Source organism: Anomaloglossus baeobatrachus, chromosome 12 (assembly GCF_048569485.1).
Source record: "Anomaloglossus baeobatrachus isolate aAnoBae1 chromosome 12, aAnoBae1.hap1, whole genome shotgun sequence".
NCBI lineage: Eukaryota > Metazoa > Chordata > Amphibia > Anura > Aromobatidae > Anomaloglossus > Anomaloglossus baeobatrachus.
In genome coordinates, this window is record NC_134364.1 from 96,479,967 (window position 1) to 96,501,627 (window position 21,661).

Here is a 21,661-nt window from a genome sequence, read left to right on the forward strand (position 1 = left end):
AGTATTATAGTAGTTATATTCTTGTACATAGGGGGCAGTATTATAGTAGTTATATTCTTGTACATAGGGGCAGTATTATAGTAGTTATATTCTTGTACATAGGGGGCAGTATTATAGTAGTTATATTCTTGTACATAGGGGGCAGTATTATAGTAGTTATATTCTTGTACATAGGGGCAGTATTATAGTAGTTATATTCTTGTACATAGGGGCAGTATTATAGTAGTTATATTCTTGTACATAGGGGCAGTATTATAGTAGTTATATTCTTGTACATAGGGGGCAGTATTATAGTAGTAATATTCTTGTACATAGGGGGCAGTATTATAGTAGTTATATTCTTGTACATAGGGGCAGTATTATAGTAGTTATATTCTTGTACATAGGAGCAGTATTATAGTAGTTATATTCTTGTACATAGGGAGCAGTATTATAGTAGTTATATTCTTGTACATAGGGGCAGTATTATAGTAGTTATATTCTTGTACATAGGGAGCAGTATTATAGTAGTTATATTCTTGTACATAGGGGCAGTATTATAGTAGTTATATTCTTGTACATAGGGGCAGTATTATAGTAGTTATATTCTTGTACATAGGGAGCAGTATTATAGTAGTTATATTCTTGTACATAGGAGCAGTATTATAGTAGTTATATTCTTGTACATAGGGAGCAGTATTATAGTAGTTATATTCTTGTACATAGGAGCAGTATTATAGTAGTTATATTCTTGTACATAGGGAGCAGTATTATAGTAGTTATATTCTTGTACATAGGGGCAGTATTATAGTAGTTATATTCTTGTACATAGGGGCAGTATTATAGTAGTTATATTCTTGTACATAGAGGGCAGTATTATAGTAGTTATATTCTTGTACATATGAGCAGTATTATAGTAGTTATATTCTTGTACATAGGGGTCAGTGTTATAGTAGTTATATTCTTGTACATAGGGGGCAGTATTATAGTAGTTATATTCTTGTACATAGGGGCAGTATTATAGTAGTTATATTCTTGTACATAGAGGCAGTATTATAGTAGTTATATTCTTGTACATAGGGGCAGTATTATAGTGGTTATATTCTTGTACATAGAGGCAGTATTATAGTAGTTATATTCTTGTACATAGGGGCAGTATTATAGTAGTTATATTCTTGTACATAGAGGGCAGTATTATAGTAGTTATATTCTTGTACATATGAGCAGTATTATAGTAGTTATATTCTTGTACATAGGGGTCAGTGTTATAGTAGTTATATTCTTGTACATAGGGGGCAGTATTATAGTAGTTATATTCTTGTACATAGGGGCAGTATTATAGTAGTTATATTCTTGTACATAGAGGCAGTATTATAGTAGTTATATTCTTGTACATAGGGGCAGTATTATAGTAGTTATATTCTTGTACATAGAGGGCAGTATTATAGTAGTTATATTCTTGTACATATGAGCAGTATTATAGTAGTTATATTCTTGTACATAGGGGTCAGTGTTATAGTAGTTATATTCTTGTACATAGGGGGCAGTATTATAGTAGTTATATTCTTGTACATAGGGGCAGTATTATAGTAGTTATATTCTTGTACATAGAGGCAGTATTATAGTAGTTATATTCTTGTACATAGGGGCAGTATTATAGTAGTTATATTCTTGTACATAGGGGCAGTATTATAGTAGTTATATTCTTGTACATAGGGGCAGTATTATAGTAGTTATATTCTTGTACATAGGGGCAGTATTATAGTGGTTATATTCTTGTACATAGGGGGCAGTATTATAGTAGTTATATTCTTGTACATAGAGGCAGTATTATAGTAGTTATATTCTTGTACATAGAGGCAGTATTATAGTAGTTATATCAGTTTTTCTCCTCCCTGCTCCATTTCTACCATGCAGTGCAGTACACACAGGAGCCTCTGTCTTCCTCCTTGAGATGCCACCTCTGGCCTGATCCGTGGATCTTCATCCCTCGCCCACATCTCCTGTGTGTGTGATACCGTGTATATAATCCAGGCTGATAGCCTCTGTGGTAGCCGCAGCTCATACATTGTGATTTCCCTACAGACTGGCACACGCTGTATTTACAGCTGGCGGCTGGCACAGCGTCCCATGGGCTAATGCAGTATGCTGGTCACGGTGGCACAGGCTGAGACAGTGCATTACTATGTGTGGGCATCTTCTCCATGAGCTGGGGGTCTTAGGTGGGCATGATAGGACACACCAGCTGGTAGCCTGGCACAGGTGCACAATTTCTGTGTTTTTGCAGACCATCTCTCCATGAGATACCCTGCAGATAGCGCAGCATCTCATTATACGACCGCAGCCGCTCACAGGAGAGTCTGGTATCCTGGATAGAGGAGAAGAAAAAAATGCAAAAAGAAATAAAAACATCTGAAAATAGAAGCGGAGAAGACGGCAGGAGATGTGTCCTCAATATTAATGGCCGCAGCTGATCCACCTCATCATCCTCACACTGTGTACAGGAGATACAGATCAGGGGGATAAATCAGATCGGAGGGAGGAGGGGAGGAGGGAGAGACAGCTGCAGGTGTCTGACAAATAGCATGGAGGAGACTGCGCTCCAGAAGTCAGCACCACCTTGTTGTATGACACAAAATGCTTAGATACACGGCTCAGATGAGATACAGCGGCTCAGACTCAAACTGTTTCTCATCCAGTTGTTGCCATTATCCAAGTTTCTTTTTCTGTTATTTTTATTATTTTTAATTTTAGACATGAAATATATTTGTGGCAATGAAGCTCTGATTGATTCCAACAAGGACACGTAATAAAAAATGAAACTGATGAAAAAAAAAATAAATATATATATATATATATATTATATTTTGTTCTGTCTATAGTCACCACTAGAGGGAGCACACATTCAACTAAATGTATAAATCCGGATACAATCAGCTCCCTCTAGGGGTGAGTGTGGGTGTAGCCGAATTCTATCATGGATTTTGCCTGCCTGCGGCCACTATTACATGGACTATGGGGCTCACATTGAAATTACTGTATAAATCTGTATACAGTGAGCTCCCTCTAGTGGTGGAAATGTGCTAAGGAAAGCAGCGGGAGGTTTTCTACTGGTACCCACCAATAGAGGGAGCTCACTTTAAACTTATGGTATAAATATGGAGTTTCTTTGCTTGCAGTGTCCACTAGGGGGAGCAAACATTGAACCAAATTGAAAAATCTGTTTGTAGTGAGCTCCCTCTAGTGGTGGGTATAGGTGTAGCAGAAATGTACTAAGGGAAGTAGTGGGAGTTTTTCTACCTACAGCCACCAATAGATGGGGCTTCCATTGAACTTAATGTATAAATCTGGAGTGTCTTTGTTTGCCACCACACATTGAATGTATAAATCTGTATGTACTCAGCTCCCTCTAGGGGTGGGTATAGGTGCAGCAGAATTACATTGTTAAGAGAAGCACCTGGAATTTCCTTGTTTGCAGCTTCCACTAGGGGGAGCACACATTGAACTAACTTTAAAAATCTGTATGCAGTGAGCTCCCTCTAGTGGAGAGTGTAGGAAAATTAAATTAATAGAAGCATCTAGAGTTTTTCAGACTGTGGCCACCACTAGAAAGAGCACACATTGAATGTATAAGTCTGCATGCAGTCAGCTCCCTCTAGTGATGGGTGTAAGTGTAGCAGAATTGTATTATTAAGCGAAACAGTTGGAGTTTCTTTGTAGTCTCCACTAGGGAGAACATACTTTGTACTTAAGAGTAGCAGATGCAGTTTTTCTGTTTGTAGCCTCCACTAGGAGGAGCACACATAGAACTGACATAAAAATATATGTATGCAGTGAGCTCCCTCTAGTGGAGAGTGTAGGAGAATTGGATTAATAGAAACATCTGAAGTTTTTCGGACTGCGGCCACCACTAGGAAGAGCCCAAATTGAATTGAAGCTCCCTCTAGTGGTGGGTGTAGGTGCAACAGAATTGTATTGTTATTAGAAGCAGCTAGAGTTTCCTTGTTTGCGGCCTCCACTATGGGGAGCACACTTTGAACTGACATGAAAAATCTTTATGCAGTGAGCTCCCTGTAGTGGGGAATGTAGGGAAATTGAATTTTTAATAGATGCTCCCTCTAGTGGTGGGTGTAGCTGTAGCAGAATTCTAGTGTTAATAGAAGCAGCTAGAGTTTCCTTATTTGTGGCCTCCACTATGGGGAGCACACTTTGAACTGACATGAAAAATCTGTATGCAGTGAGCTCCCTCTAGTGGAGAATGTAGGACAATTGGATTATTAATTGAAGCGCTCTGTACTTGTTCAGACTGTGGCCATCACTAGGAAGAGCACACATTGAATGTATACGTCTGTATGCACTCAGCTCCCTCTAGTGGTGGGTGTAAGTGTAGCAGAATTGTATTGTTTAAAAAAAAAAAAAAAAAAAACAAAAAAAACAGCTAGAGTTTTTGGTTTGCCTCCACTAGGGGGAGCAAACATTGAGCTCACCTGACAATCTGTATGCAGTGAGCTCCCTCTAGTGGGGAATGTAGGGAAACTGAATTGTTAATAGAAGCGCCCTCTTGTGGTGGGTGTAAGTGTAGCAGGTCTGTATTGCAGTAGTTTAGGGTCGTGTCCCCTCCTCACCTTGTAGAGGGGTATATCTTTATGGCACGTACCCCACTGAGTTTATCTTGTGCGTGATACAGGGCTGCTCGGGTTGTTATCTCGGGGGATGGGGGGGGGGGGGTCCTGGTAGAAGCCTTTTCTCTACAGCAGAAAATATATTCTATCCAAACTACTATACAAGGCGAGCGCGGGGACGACAGCGATAAATGTGGGATTATGTGACAGACACCAGAGACTCGGCGTCTTACGCATCAGCACAGATTTCCTCCAAGTTTGGTATTTTCCAGAGATGCGCTCAATTTGGCCACAGACCGAGGGGAAGACAGTGATGGGGGGGGTATTTATTTTTCAGGTCTATAATAGGAATTGACTTGAAAAGCTCTTACCTAGGAATAAAGGGATAAAATAGAAAAAAATATTCTTCAAAAACACTGTATAGGTGGCGCTGTTGCCTATGCACAGCCTATAGTGAGGGAATTTGCTGGTTTCATCGCCGGCTCGGCAGGATAATCTAGAAATAATGTGACGGGCGGTATAATGGAATCCATCATTATAATGAGCCCCAAGACGGGGTTCACTTACTAAATATTGATTACTGCACGGAAGAGCTTCAAGAGCGTACATCAGAAAGAACGGACGAAGACCGAGCCAAGGACAAACCATCGATCCGGCCATCTGGCACACAGCCCGGATACCTGTGCCCACTGACACATGCTCAGTTTCCTCTGCCCTTCCAGCCTCCATCAGTCACTATATGTCACATCAGGTATATCTATGTCCCGCAGACGTCTCAGCCATCAATCCAATGGAAAATGAAAGACAAACTATAGAATAAGTCTACACTAAACAGAACATGCCTGTATAACAAACGTGAGAGAGGCGCAGAGGTATACAGGAGCCGGGCACATGGCGTACACCCTGCCCTGAGAACAAACAGAGATTCCCACAGATTTATATACTATATATGAACCTTGAGTGTCAGTGTCATTATCCTGTACCCACAGTCTCAGTATCCTGTACCCCCAGTCTCAGTATCCTGTATCCCCAGTGTCATTATACTGTACCCCCAGTGTCAGTGTCATTATCCTGTACCCCAGTGTCAGTGTCATTATCCTGTACCCCCAGTGTCAGTGTCATTATCCTGTACCCCCAGTGTCAGTGTCATTATCCTGTACCCACAGTGTCAGTATCCTGTACCCCCAGTGTCATTATCATGAACCCCCAGTGTCAGTGTCATTCTCCTGTACCCCAGTGTCAGTGTCATTATCCTGCACCCCCAGTGTCATTATCCTGTACCCCCAGTGTCAGTGTCATTATCCTGTACCCCAGTGTCAGTGTCATTATCCTGCACCCCCAGTGTCATTATCCTGTATCCCCAGTGTCATTATACTGTACCCCCAGTGTCATTATCCTGTACCCCCAGTGTCAGTGTCATTATACTGTACCCCCAGTGTCAGTGTCATTATCCTGTACCCCCAGTGTCAGTGTCATTATCCTGTACCCCCAGTGTCAGTGTCATTATACTGTACCCCCAGTGTCATTATCCTGTACCCCAGTGTCAGTGTCATTATCCTGTACCTCCAGTGTCAGTGTCATTATCCTGTACCCCAGTGTCAGTGTCATTATCCTGTACCCCCAGTGTCAGTGTCATTATCCTGTACCCCAGTGTCAATGTCATTATCCTGTACCTCCAGTGTCAGTGTCATTATCCTGTACCCCCAGTGTCAGTGTCATTATCCTATACCCCCAGTGTCAGTGTCATTATCCTGTACCCCCAGTGTCAGTATCCTGTACCCCAGTGTCAGTGTCATTATCCTGTACCCCCAGTGTCATTATCCTGTACCCCCAGTGTCAGTGTCATTATCCTGTACCCCCAGTGTCAGTGTCATTATCCTGTACCCCAGTGTCAGTGTCATTATCCTGTGCCCCAGTGTCAGTGTCATTATCCTGTACCCCCAGTGTCATTATCCTGTACCCCAGTGTCAGTGTCATTATCCTGTACCCCAAGTGTCATTATCCTGTACTCCAGTGTCATTATCCTGTACCTCCAGTGTCAGTGTCATTATCCTGTATCCCCAGTGTCATTATACTGTACCCCCAGTGTCATTATCCTGTACCCCCAGTGTCAGTGTCATTATACTGTACCCCCAGTGTCAGTGTCATTATCCTGTACCCCCAGTGTCAGTGTCATTATCCTGTACCCCCAGTGTCAGTGTCATTATACTGTACCCCCAGTGTCATTATCCTGTACCCCAGTGTCAGTGTCATTATCCTGTACCTCCAGTGTCAGTGTCATTATACTGTACCCCCAGTGTCAGTGTCATTATCCTGTACCCCCAGTGTCAGTGTCATTATCCTGTACCCCAGTGTCAATGTCATTATCCTGTACCTCCAGTGTCAGTGTCATTATCCTGTACCCCCAGTGTCAGTGTCATTATCCTATACCCCCAGTGTCAGTGTCATTATCCTGTACCCCCAGTGTCAGTATCCTGTACCCCAGTGTCAGTGTCATTATCCTGTACCCCCAGTGTCATTATCCTGTACCCCCAGTGTCAGTGTCATTATCCTGTACCCCCAGTGTCAGTGTCATTATCCTGTACCCCAGTGTCAGTGTCATTATCCTGTGCCCCAGTGTCAGTGTCATTATCCTGTACCCCCAGTGTCATTATCCTGTACCCCAGTGTCAGTGTCATTATCCTGTACCCCAAGTGTCATTATCCTGTACTCCAGTGTCATTATCCTGTACCCCAGTGTCAGTGTCATTATCCTGTACCCCTAGTGTCAGTGTCATTATCCTGTACCCCCAGTGTCAGTGTCATTATCCTGTACCCCAGTGTCAATGTCATTATCCTGTACCCCCAGTGTCAGTGTCAGTATCCTGTACCCCCAGTGTCAGTGTCATTATCCTGTACCCCCAGTGTCAGTGTCATTATCCTGTACCCCCAGTGTCAGTGTCATTATTCTGTACCCCAGTGTCAGTGTCATTATCCTGTACCCCCAGTGTCAGTGTCATTATCCTGTACCCCCAGTGTCAGTGTCATTATCCTGTACCCCAGTGTCAGTGTCATTATCCTGTACCCCCAGTGTCATTATCCTGTACCCCCAGTGTCATTATCCTGTACCCCCAGTGTCATTATCCTGTACCCCCAGTGTCATTATCCTGTACCCCCAGTGTCATTATCCTGTACCCCCAGTGTCATTATCATGTACCCCGAGTGTCATTATCATGTACCCCGAGTGTCATTATCATGTACCCCGAGTGTCATTATCATGTACCCCGAGTGTCAGTGTCATTATCCTGTACCCCCAGTGTCATCCTGTACCCCAGTGTCATTATCCTGTACCCCAGTGTCAGTGTCATTATCCTGTACCCCCAGTGTCATTATCCTGTACCCCAGTGTCAGTGTCATTATCCTGTATCCCCAGTGTCATTATCCTGTACCCCCAGTGTCATTATCCTGTACCCCCAGTGTCAGTGTTATTATTTTGCACCCCAGTGTCAGTGTCTCATCACTCACTCAATATTTACACTGCATCAGATTCACCACAATGGCTGCATAGAGTTGGCTATTACATGGTCTTGAAAGGGTTAATATTGTAAAATCGACTCCTTAAATTTTCTGAGAATTTTCAGTTATTTCTTCCATCCACACTGCAGCGACCTGAGAAGCTGAGGAAATAATAGAGAGAGATCGGCGTCTCGGAGGTGCGGGAGATTGGCTGAAGACGAATGGTCCCGGAGAGCCATCGCTCGGCTGCGTGGGAGGAGAGGAGCAGCACAAATCCAATATGGCTCCATACACCCAGGATGAAATAGGGGCAAGCTGCGTATCAGCAAAGCTTCATGGGGAAAATATGCTAATTACCATAATTATCTCACAGAAGGTAAACAAATCAATGGGGTTTATGCAAAACACAGTGTGATACCCCCTAAATTTACAGAATATTATCTAGACTGGATGCAATTGCAGCAAAACATCAGCTGTGAGTAAATGACAAAGAGTCTCCTTTATCATAGCTGACAGTAAAAAGAAATGTCCTTGTCCTATAGACAGTGACAGGGGCAGGACTGAGCGTGTGCGACCACCTCTCTTGTAGACGGTGACTGGGGCGGTAGTGAGCGTGTGCGACCACCTCTCCTATAGACGGTGACTGGGGCGGTAGTGAGCGTGTGCGACCACCTCTCCTATAGACGGTGACTGGGGCGGTAGTGTGTGACCACCTCTCCTGTAGGCTGAGAATGGAGACTCTATACTCCGTAAATCAGAGGTGGTAATTAGTGATCATACATATTTGATGTTTTCAGAGGGTGAATCCCTTTCAGTAACAATTCTTGACAAAGTACATACATACATACATACATACATACATACATATATACATATATATATATATATATATATATATTATATATTATATATATATATACATACACACACACACACACAAGAGGTGCACAGCCTTCCAATCTCATACATTCCCTTTAAAGGGTCATTCCCATCTTTACAGAGATGCATACTATCAGATAGCGCTTGTAACCAAAAAAAAAAAAATCACCTTTGCAATTTACTGCTTGTTAAAATTTGCTGCCATTCTTGAGATATTAATATTTCTTTTGGTAATAGTTTGTTACCTAGGAAACCGATCACCGCTGCGGTCTAGCTTGTAAGCACAGCACTGAAATTTACTGGGATAAAGCGTTAACGGTGCTCATCTTCAGCAATCCTATCCAGTGTTTATAATATCAACTGAAAAGATATTGTAAGCATTGTGCATGTTTTGCCATCTAGCAGCGGTGGTTGGTCACCAAGGCAACGAAATGTAAAAGCAAGAAAAATGTTAATATCTCAGGAACGGCTGGAAATTTTTAAAACAAGTAAATTGCAAAATTATTCATATTTATGATTTCTTTCCGACAAGACCCTTTTTAAAAAAATGAAAGTAACCCTTTAAATCCCTAGAGCAGCTGTATTTCTTTTGCAGGGTGACTGTAATACTGCCTGGAGGTGTAATAATAATGATTATGTTATATATCTCTTCATACTGAACCTAGGACACATTTATAAAAAAATTTTTTAAAAAAAAAAGGAGCGTCTGACAAGCCGAGCCAGGACAGAACAGCTGGATCTTATAAGCCTTTAATGTGGAAAGAAGCAGCAGTTCTAAGAAATGGTGAAAACATCAGAGGACTGGGAGGGTCCGAGCGGCCGGATAACCTGGGGAACGGATCAGTAAAGTCACAGAGGAGGAAAGGGATTAAGAAAAGTGGAGAGTGAGTCATCCCGGTGTCATCCTGTCCTTACAGAGGACTTGGCTCTTCCGTCATCATATTAGACACTAAGCAAGGACTCGAAACTTGAGTTTCATCAGAAATGGGATGGGTTCCCATCAAGGCGAGCATTGTTTTACCCCTATAAAAGGGTGATGGGAGTTGTGACCAACTTCCTAAAATGTGCCACAAAATTATATTATCATTAAAGAGGTTATCCCACCAACATTTATGACCTACCCACAAGTGTTGGTGCAGGTGGAGTGTCCCACATGATAGTAGAACAGTAGTGCGCATGCGCAACCACTGCTTTAATCACTGGGTGTCACGGTGACACATTTGCACTTATAACATTTCGGGACTCCTAATTTTGGGTTCAACCCCATGTATTGTACACTTACCACCAAACCCAAGCCACTCCCTCCATTGCAGGGAGTTTACATAAACCCCGCCCCCATGGAGTCCTCAAAAAAATCCACGACACATGATAAGTATATCTTAATAAAAGAAAGTTTAGTCTTCTTCACCCTGCACTCCCCTTTCCACTGCTTGTAGATCCTTATTTTTTTCTTAAAATACTAATTTTTTAAACTGCAGCTGCATCCCCCTCCTCTCCCTCCACTTGTTTTCTATTAATTCTTTTGCACTAGATACATTTTTGGGGGAAATTAAAAGGACATACGTTTAACATTTAAGGTGGATTAACACTTCAGTGTATCATGGTCATTGTACAGACCATGATCTCCGGACAGGACTAAAGGGGGCTTTGCACGCTACGATATCGTTAATGATTTATCGTCGGGGTCACGTCGTTAGTGACGCACATCCGGCGTCATTAACGAGATCGCAGCGGGTGACACTTATGTGCGACCTAAAACAATCGCAAAAGCGGCCAAAATCGTTTGCCGCGGAGAGGTTGTCCTAAAACTTAAAATCGTTCTCTTCCAATTAGCGATGTTGTACCTCGTTCCTGCGGCATCAGACATCGCTGTGTGTGACACCGCAGGAGCGAGGAACATCTCCTAACCTGCCTCCACCGGCAATGCGGAAGGAAGGAGGTGGGTGGGATGTTACGACCCGCTCATCTCCGCCCCTCCTCTGCTATTGTACGGCTGCCGTGTGACGTCGCTGTGACACCGCACGACCCGCTCCCTTAGAAAGGAGGTGGATCGCCGGCAACAGCGACGTCGCAGAGAAGGTAAGTCCGTGTGTGTATTGCAAATATAAAAATGGCTATTTTTTGAGTCTATACATTATGTTAAACTATAACATATTGATTAATCAGACAGACAAAGTGTACATGGTTACAAAATCTTGTATATACTTAAAGATTTCTGTGTGTTTGTCTTGAATATACAGACAATATACCATTGTAACAGAAACCTTATGATTTACTTACATCAAATATCTGATGGTTTTGTGTGTTTGCTATCCATTGAAATAGAAACTCTGATTTCTTTAGTTCAACAATCTGATGTTTTATGTGTTTGCTATATACACAGACAGACAATATATCCATTTACCTAGCTCAAATACCTGATGTGTATTCTTGGGAGATTTGAATGTCTGTGGGTTTATTACCCCATTGTCTGATGTGTGGTGCATCTCTGATTCATCTATGCCCAATGACTGGCCATCAAAGGGCATGGATCAATAAGACTACAACACATTAAGGGGTGCTTCACACATAGCGAGATCGCTACCGAAATCGCTGCTATGGCACGGTTTTGGTGACGCAGCAGTGACCTCATTAGCGATCTCGCTATGTGTGACACTGAGCAGCGATCTGGCCCCTGCTGCGAGATCGCTGCTCGTTACACACAGCCCTGGTTCGTTTTCTTCAAAGGCGCTCTCCCGCTGTGACACACAGATCGCTGTGTGTGACAGCGTGAGAGCAATGAAGTGAAGCGAGCAGGGAGCAGGAGCCGGCGTCTGGCAGCTGTGGTAAGCTGTAACCAGGGTAAACATCGGGTAACCAAGGTGGTTACCCGATATTTACCTTAGTTACCAGCCTCCGCAGCTCTCACGCTGCCTGTGCTGCCGGCTCCGGCTCTCTGCACATGTAGCTGCAGTACACATCGGGTTAATTAACCCGATGTGTACTGTAGATAGGAGAGCAAGGAGCCAGCGCTAAGCAGTGTGCGCGGCTCCCTGCTCTCTGCACATGTAGCTGCAGTACACATCGGGTTAATTAACCCGATGTGTACTGTAGCTAGGAGAGCAAGGAGCCAGCGCTAAGCAGTGTGCGCGGCTCCCTGCTCTCGCGGTTATGATCGCTGCTTCGGCTGCTGTGTTTGACAGCTAAGCAGCGATCATAACAGCGACTTACAAGGTCGCTGTTACGTCACAGAAAATGGTGACGTAACAGCGACCTCGTTGTCGCTGTCGCTTAGTGTGAACCAGCCCTAATTTTAAGGCTTGTAATATTGTTCAAGCCTCTATAAGATCAGATGAAGTATAGCACAGACAGAAGCTCGTGTTTGCTGCACCGTGAGACGTCCGGGCAGTGATGTCCAGGAGTCCTCTGTCTATGTCATGCTTCTCTGATTCTTAATATTCCAGACAGATGATGTCCAAAGCTCCTTGGTGATGTAAGTATTTAACTGTACTTAACCTTTGTATGTTGATTATACAAAAGTGTACGCAATATCATATTTTTCCTTTAAGTTTGTATTTCATATTAACCTTTATAATAAAATTACTTATTTGTCTTCTTTAAAGCCGTATCTGAACCTTAGTGTTAAAAATATTAGCAAAACAGTGTGACGGGTGTTAGTGAGGTTGTGCGCGACGGGCAGCAATTCGCCCGAGTCGCACAAGCGACGGGGGCAGGTACGATCGCTTGCGATCTCCCTAGCGAGATCGCAGCGTGTAAAGCCCGCTTAACTAAGACTCAACAACCTCACATATGCCCGTGAGGCTGGCGAGTTCAAATCTGGAGAACTTGTACCATGATACTCGGATGTGTAATGCCCGTGAAGCTGGCGAGTTCAAATCTGGAGAACTTGTACCATGATACTCGGATGTGTAATGCCCGTGAAGCTGGCGAGTCCAGATCTGGAGAACGTGTACCATGATACTCGGATGTGTAATGCACGTGAAGCTGCTGAGTTCTGATCTGGAGAACTTGTACCATGATACTCGGATGTATAATGCCCGTGAAGCTGGTGAGTTCTGATCTGGAGAACTTGTACCATGATACTCGGATGTATAATGCCCGTGAAGCTGGTGAGTTCAGATCTGGAGAACTTGTACCATGATACTCGGATGTGTAATGCCCGTGAAGCTGGCGAGTTCAAATCTGGAGAACTTGTACCATGATACTCGGATGTGTAATGCCCGTGAAGCTGGCGAGTGCAGATCTGGAGAACGTGTACCATGATACTCGGATGTGTAATGCCCGTGAAGCTGCTGAGTTCTGATCTGGAGAACTTGTACCATGATACTCGGATGTATAATGCCCGTGAAGCTGGTGAGTTCTGATCTGGAGAACTTGTACCATGATACTCGGATGTATAATGCCCGTGAAGCTGGCGAGTTCTGATCTGGAGAACGTGTACCATGATACTCGGATGTATAATGCCCGTGAAGCTGGTGAGTTCTGATCTGGAGAACTTGTACCATGATACTCGGATGTATAATGCCCGTGAAGCTGGTGAGTTCTGATCTGGAGAACTTGTACCATGATACTCGGATGTATAATGCCCGTGAAGCTGGTGAGTTCTGATCTGGAGAACTTGTACCATGATACTTGGATGTGTAATGCCTGTGAAGCTGATAAGTTCAGATCCAGAGAAGTTGTACCATGATACTCGGATTTGTAAAACAGGCTCACAAGCTTCCGCAAACGCTAGCGTAAAAAAACTCCATCTATCTAGAGTAAAAGTGATAATACAAAATAAGGAGAGGGAGAGGAGGGAGATGCAGCTGAAGTCTATCTAGAATAAAAAGAAGAGGGAAAGGAGGGGGATGCAGCTTCAGATTTTAAATCTGCATTTTAGTAAAATAATAGGATATTAAAAGGGATCAAAGCAATTAATTGTAGATAAAAACATTGGTTACCAGTCTTTTTTGGAGAAATATCAATGCGGGGTAGATTAAATAATGTATGTAGGTGAAAATTGTATAAAATAAAAATAGTATACACAAGTAAGAATAAAATCAGTAAAAAAAAAATATAAAATAAATTAAATAGACATTATAATCGGTCTGGAAAAATTTCAAAATGTTGGGGCTGGGAAATTTAATTTTTTTACCGAAAGAAAATAAAAATGGCATAGAACTGATTTATTTTTCATTCTTCGGTTAAGCTGACCCAGAGTAAATCAAATATTACAAACAATATGACATTCAGGCAAAGCGGGTGACCCAACCGGAAGAACACGTTCCACGACAATGGGCCAGAAGGAATGAATGTCATCGCCACTTGTACGACATAACCAGCACTTCTCATCATCATTCCCCGTAACACAGGATTTACACACAAAGAAGAACATAAACACGAGCAGCCCAGAAATAGTGGCGCTCTTAAAAATAAAATCAGGTTTTTTGTTCTTTCATAAGAGGGCCGTGACCTAAACCTAAGTGATTTCTGAAAATGATAAGCTTCACTGATCGAGGATTTTTTGATAAGGATCCTCTCCAAAATCCTCCTCAAAAAGTCTTGGAAAACTATTCCAATTTTAATTATGCTGTTTGAGTTTTTTTGAGCTTTTTATTTCTTTAATTTTTTTTGTTGAGATTTTGGAGCAGAAACTACGTTTTTTTAGGTGGATTTGAAGGATTTTCACAGTTTCTGCTCCAAAAACTCCTCATCTACCCTCAGAGGTTTGGAAAAAAAATGCCTGATGGACAAAAAAAAAGTGCATATCACTTTCTTAAATGACTCCTGATGGAAAACTCTCCAAACTATGCACTGTTATAATAAAAGACTGCAAAAAAAGGCAAAACCTCTTGAAAAACTAAACTTTTTCCAGAAACTGATCAATTTAAAAAGTCACAAAAGTAGCTTCTTGTTTACACAGTCTTTTTGTTGAGTTTTTAGAGCAGAAACTAAGAAAATCCAAGGAGTTTTGAGATTTTGATGAAGATTTGGAGAGTTTTAGTTCAGTTTCTGTTCCGCTCAGAAAACTCTGCAGCCTAAAGGCCGCTTTACACACTGCGACATCGGTACAGATATCGCTAGCGTGGGTACCCGCCCCCATCGGTTGTGCGTCACGGGCCAATCGCTGCCCGTGTCGCACAACATCGCGCGGACCCGTCACACCGGCTTACCTTCCCTGTGACGTCGCTGTGACCGGCGAAACTCCTCCTTTCTAAGGGGGCGGTTCGTTCAGCGTCACAGCGACGTCACAGCTGCGTCACTGAACTGCCGCCCAATAGAAGCGGAGGGGCGGAGATGAGCGAGACGTAACATCCCGCCCACCTCCTTTCTTCCGCATTGTGACCGGGAGGCAGGTAAGGAGAGCTTCCTCGTTCCTGCGGTGTCACACGGAGCGATGTGTGCTGCCGCAGGAACGCGGAACAACATCGTTACTGCTGCAGTAACGATATTTGAGAATGGACCCCCATGTCACGATGAGCGATTTTGCACGTTTTTGCGACGATGCAAAATTGCTCATAGGTGTCACACGCAACGGCATCGCTAAAGCGACTGGATGTGCGTCACAAAATCCGTGACCCCAACGAGATCACTTGAGCGATGTCGTAGCGTGTAAAGACCCCTTAAGAGTATGTGAATACTGAGACTTGTTAAAAGTAAAAATTAGTAGAACCTACGTTTCTGAGGAGTTTTGTGCTTCTGAGAAGAACTTGGAGCTTTGTCTCTTAGTTTCTGCCCCAAAAACTCCTCAGTGGAGCAGCAGGGAATCGTTAGAATATTCTATAAAATGTATTATCTTAATTCTAGGCCAAATTAAGATGACATTTTGAGCCTAAATGCAGGGAAATCATCTCACTGTTGAAAAATAAAGAAAACTCACAAACTCCACCCATGAGGAACCTAAGTTGCATGTTTTATCCCTAAAGCACGTACCTAATATCCTTAAGTACCAGTAAAGTGTGTATATATAGTGTATATAAACCATCATCCTCCTCGCTCCAAAATCTAATTGTTGAAAAAAAGGGAAACCTCTGACAAGCTCCACCCATGAGGAACCTAAGCTGTATGTTTTACCCCTAAAGCACTGCTATTCATAAGTAATCTCCCTAATAAGTGTCAGTAAAGTTAATTAAATGTTTTATATAAATTACCATCCTCATCCTCGCTTCTTTATGAACTTACCTTGGTCTTCACTTCATTTCTGATAGAAAACTTTTAAGACAGATCAGATTTGATTTCTTGAACGAGTGACGTTATCGGTTCCGGCTGTTCCAGCAGAATTTCTGTCTCTATTCTTTCTTATTGACTTTCCTTAGCTGGAGTATTACAGAGATCCGTGTACAACAAGAAGAATTCCTGACCAAGTCTCGACCTGCCCTGAACCACAGAAAGGACACAGCGAGGAGTTCAGAGAATTCTCACCGGGGAACGCCCATGTCATCTGTCATCAGGAATTCACGCGACCAAGTCTCTCCAGATGTAGCCGTCCATTACGGGTGATAAAGAAATCAATTAAATAAATCCAATCATTTTTGGACCTGGCGTCATGGCCTCGGTGCCTCCTCGTTAATGACAATACTTAGCGGTGTGACACATTAGGGTGACATGACGATGTGTCTAAGCTTTTCACCTAAAGCTCTTAATCTTAGTTAGCATCCAATGATCATGATTTCACTATTACTACTGTATATATACTATATTATAATACTATAAAATAATGCCGCCATCTCGTGCCATATAGCTCTATCCGCAACTAGGACATAAAAAGAGATGGCGGCCAAGGCTGAAACCATCTTCTGCTCGCTAGTGATGCCAACAGTCCATTTGGGCCAGTCCTACCCTTTTTTATGAATATTAATGGACTTTATGATTGTTTTGGATAGAAACTGAAATCTGCAAAAAAAAAAAAAATTGACTCCTCCAGAAGTTTTTTTTTTTTTAAGAAGCAAATGGGAAGACACATTAAAAAAATCCAAACAATGCTCTCTATATATACACGCCAAAAAGTGGGGGGAATAAAACCCCACACCAAAAAAAGTCATTTTGGCCAATTTAATTTGAGATTCTGGTTTACTCAGGGCCTGGACTTACTCAGGAGCTGGCCTGGACTTATTAGGGGGTTGTCCTGGACTTTTTAAGGGGGCAGTCACTGGTGTTACTACTCAGGGGGCTGGCCTGGACTTACTCGGGGGCTATTCTGCTTGATTTTGCAGCATATCTGTATAAGGTCAAGGGTATTCCCCAACAAAAGTTGAGTTGCAACTTAAAACTCCCAGTTCTCAGAATAAAACACATGTGAAACCAGTCTAAAAAGGTGCTTTAAATAGGACCTATAAGCAAACAAAAAGTGGCCATTTTTTCTCTTATTTAGTCCCGCTTCCCCCCTTGAGTATTCTGGGGTTTGTTTTTTTTTGCTTAGTTTTTTAAAATCCACCACATGATTCCAGAGATATAAGTGCTGACTTTTTTGGTCTTTACCTCGGGGGTGTGGCTAACAGGTTAATAATGCAGAGCAGCCTAAAGGCACGCCCCCGAGGATCCTTTCAGCATTTCCTAACTGGTAAAGACCGATAAAAATGGCCATATCTCGGGAACAGTTTGGGGGATTTTTCACAAAAACAAACTAAAGTGAGCAGCAAGAGTAAAATCAGAGCAAAAAACTGGACACTTTTGACAGGTCCTCTTTTAGTTTACAAAATGCACCATAGTGTAACCTCCCATCATTCCCTTTTTTACCCATGAATAATCCTTTTATTAGATGTGTACCTGTCTAAAAGAAAAGTAAAGGGAACCATCTACTATTTACACTCCGCACAGGGCCATGCCTTTAATAGCTTATTCTATTTAGATCGGTTCCCCTTTTTACGGTTCATTTCTCCTACAAACTTCCTCCCCTAATTCCTGACTAATCACCAGGGGATGCTTCATGTCTAGTTGTTCCAATTCACGTAAATTCACGTGTTAATGATATTTACAGCTCAGTCAACAAGCTGCACTTTATGACTTTAGATATACCGGCCCTTTAAGAGGTAGGGCATATGCCAACCTTTTGATCTATGAAGCATTAGTCAGCTAAACGAAGTGATATGGCTCCCTACCTGATGACAGCGTGATCAACCACATTTAATTATCAGAGAATGAGAAGAATCTGCCAATAATCTACAGATAAAAGGTCTAATGTCAGATACACAGATCTTAGATCTTAGGATTTGGCACTTAAAGGGTTATTCCCATCTTTATACAGATGGATATTGTTGAATAGTGCTTGTAAAAACAAGCACTTTTGCAATTTACTGCTTGTAAAAATTTGCAGCCGTTTTTGAGTTATTAACACTTTTCTTTTGTTTACCACTTGTTGCCTAGGACACCGACCACTGCAGCTGTCTAGCTTGTAAGCGCTGCACTGAAACTGGCTAAGGTTGGGAAGTAACAGTGCGTTCCAGCAATCCTTGCCAGCTTCAAAACAGTGTTTACAAGCTCAATAGGATAGAGTTTGTAAGCTTTGGGCATGTTCTGTTGTCTAGAAGGAGTGAACGGTCTCCAAGGTAACGAGATGTAAACAAAAGAAAAGTGTTAATATCTCAAAAACAAAATAAAATTTTAATAAGCAGTAAATTGGAAAACTGCTTATTTTTACAAAAACTATCCAAAAATATCCATATATAAATATGAGTGAAAACTCTTTAAGTCCCTACACAGAACAATAGCATGTTTTGCTTTAAGCTAATCCTCTGGAATCCATGCTTGTTAGGTCTGCATGTGCTCATTACAGGGAAAGAGAAATAAGCTGCTACCAGACAAGTCTGATATCATCTTATCTTCCTTGAGAATGAAAGGATTAGGCAGACTGGTGCTCAATATGCCCGATCTTTCTTTTTCTCCAACATATGCCATCCATTGAAAATTAAGAAGCCCCTAAACATATTGGAAGGCTGGATGGTCCCACAATAATCATAGCTTTGGCTAAGTCGCACCCAAGCTCACGGGGGGCTCGGAAACTGCTGATTTGGCTGGGGTGTGACTTGTACCTTTGCACCCATTGTAGCTGCACCCCTGACAGGCCCAAATCATTTCAGAGGTCTGTAGACATCTGCTATTTCCATCACTGGTCCTTCTGGTTTTTATTAATAGGGAATTTTTATTAGAGGTTTGTGCAGGGCAGATTAACTAACAGATGTTACCAGCAAATGTATCACGTCAATACAACGAGCCTTTCATCCAACCACATAAACACGTTGTGTAATCCACAGAAGGCAAAAATCTCCACTCACTGCCGGAGATAAATGTCACACTGTCCATGAAAGCCCTAAATGACATTATTTCCACTTGAAATACCATAAACTCACAAGTATTCCTGGAATGAAACCATCCGGAGGTTTGATATTTCTCAGTGTTAACAGCGCAGCACCCTAGAAAACAAACACTCCAAAATAGATCCCGAAAAAACTTGATACAGGGGTCATTATAGCCCCTGTGGGTCAGTCAAAATGAGCAATAAAGAACACTTTTCCATACTTTACATTCACTAAAAAATTGTTCAAACATCTTCATGACCCGATTTATAATTATTTTCAAGCAGTGTCTGATCTGTGAGTCCCATGTTGTAGAGCAGGAGAAGCTGAGAAGATTGATATATCATTTTGTGGCAAAAATATTTTATATACCTTGTAGTTTTTGCATTTCATTTTAGGCTTCTAGGAGTCCAGTGGGCGGTTCTATTAACTAAGACCGCCCACTGGACTCAGCTTAAAAATTTAAAAATGACAGGTTATACTAAATATTTTATTATAAAACTATATATCAATCTGCTAAGCTTCTCCTGCTCTACAACATTTTCATCATTACAGGTTCAACCACTTTCACACTTTCCATTAAGAATAGACCTGCTTGATAATTTTGTCAAGCAGTGTATAATTTGTGAGCACTACGTTGTAGAGCAAGGGGAGCTGAGAAAATTGATATGTCATTTTGTAGGAAAAATATTTAATATAACTTGTAATTTTTAATTTTCACTTTAGGCTTCCAGGAGTCCAGGGGGCGGTTCTACTAACTAAGACCACCCACTGGACTCCTTAGCCTAAAAATTTAAAAATGACAAGTTTTACTAAATATTTTACCATAAAACTATATATCAATCTGCTCAGCTTCTCCTGCTCTACAACATGTTCTCCACAGATGGGAATGCATTTTCATCATTACAGGTTCAATCACTTTCACACTTTCCAATAAGAATAGACCTGCTTTATAATTTTGTCAAGCAGCGTCTGATTTGTGAGCACCATGCTGTAGAGCAAGGGGAGCTGAAAAAAATTGATATATCATTTGGTGGTAAAAATATTTAATATAGCTTGTAATTTTTGATTTTTATTTTAGGAGTCCAGTGGGCGTTTCTACTCCCTAAGACCGCCCACAAGACTCAATAAAAACTAAAAAAATGGAAATTTGTACTAAATATTTTCCCATAAAACTATATATCAATCTGTCTGGCTTCTCCTGCTCTACAACAACATGCCCACAGATAGGAATTCATTTCCATCATTACAGGTTCATCCACTTTCACACTTCCCATTAACAATCGACCTGCTTTATCATTTTTCTAAAACAGCATCTGCTTTGTGAGTACTATGTTCTAGAGCAAGAGGAGCTTAGTAAATTGATATATCATTTTATGGGAAAAATAGTTAATATACCTTGTAATTTTTATTTTTAGACTTCTAGGAGTCCAGTGGGCGGTTCTACTAAGTAAGACCACCCACTGGACTCAGACTAAAAACTAAAAATGACAAGTTGTTATAAATATTTTCCCATAAAACTATATATCAATCTGTTCAGCTCCTCCTGCTCTACAACATGATGGTCCCAGATGGAATGAATTTCCATCATTACAGGTTACCCCACTTTCACACTTTCCATTACCAATCGACTTGCTTTATAATTTTTCTCAAGCACTGTCTGATTTGTGAGCACCATGTTGTAGAGCAAGGGGAGCTGAGAACATTAGTATCATTTTATGGGAAAAATAGTTAACATAATTTGTCATTTTTATTTTTAGGCTCCTAGGAGTCCAGTGGGCGGTTCTACTAACTAAGACCGCCCACTGGACTCAGCCTAAAAATTAAAAAATGACAAGTTGTACTAAATATTTTACCATAAAACTATATATCAATCTGTTCAGCTTCTCCTGCTCTACATCATGATGCCTACTGAAAGAGATGCACTTTAATTATTTGCAGGTTAAACCACTTTCTCACTTTCTATTAACAATCAACCTGCTTTATCATTTTTCTCAAGCAATCAGTGTCTGATGTGTGAGCATCATGTTGTAGAACAAGGGGAGCTGAGAAAATTGATATATCATTTTGTGGGAAAAATATTTAATATAGCTTGTCATTTTTCATTTTCACTTTAGGCTTCTAGGAGTCCAGTGGGCAGTTCTACTAACTAAGACCGCCCACTGGACTCAGCCTAAAAATTAAAAAATGACAAGTTGTACTAAATATTTTCCCATAAAACTATATATCAATCTGTTCAGCTCCTCCTGCTCTACAATTTGATGCCCACGGATTTCAGGGTATTTTCATTTTGACAGATTCAATTGCCAGAGAAAAATTATAAAGCAAGTCGATGTGCAACAGTGGATTATTACAGGATTATTTTTTTGTATCATATCACAATCATTTAGACAACCCAATGACCTCTTAGGTT

The 21,661-nt window shown here is 41.6% G+C and overlaps 1 protein-coding gene across 6 annotated transcripts in view; it reads right to left on the reverse strand.

Moving 5' to 3' along the window:
* LOC142257997 (death-associated protein kinase 2-like) overlaps positions 1 to 21,661 on the reverse strand; it is a 72,364-nt gene that overhangs the window by 46,265 nt on the left and 4,438 nt on the right. The window contains exon 1 of one of the 6 annotated variants that reach the window (XM_075330365.1): positions 16,139 to 16,280. The exons of the other annotated variants lie outside the window; for them this stretch is intronic. The gene's annotated coding sequence lies outside the window, so the exon portion shown is untranslated. Of the gene's footprint in view, positions 1 to 16,138; positions 16,281 to 21,661 lie in introns of those variants that run through there. 6 annotated transcript variants of the gene reach the window in all.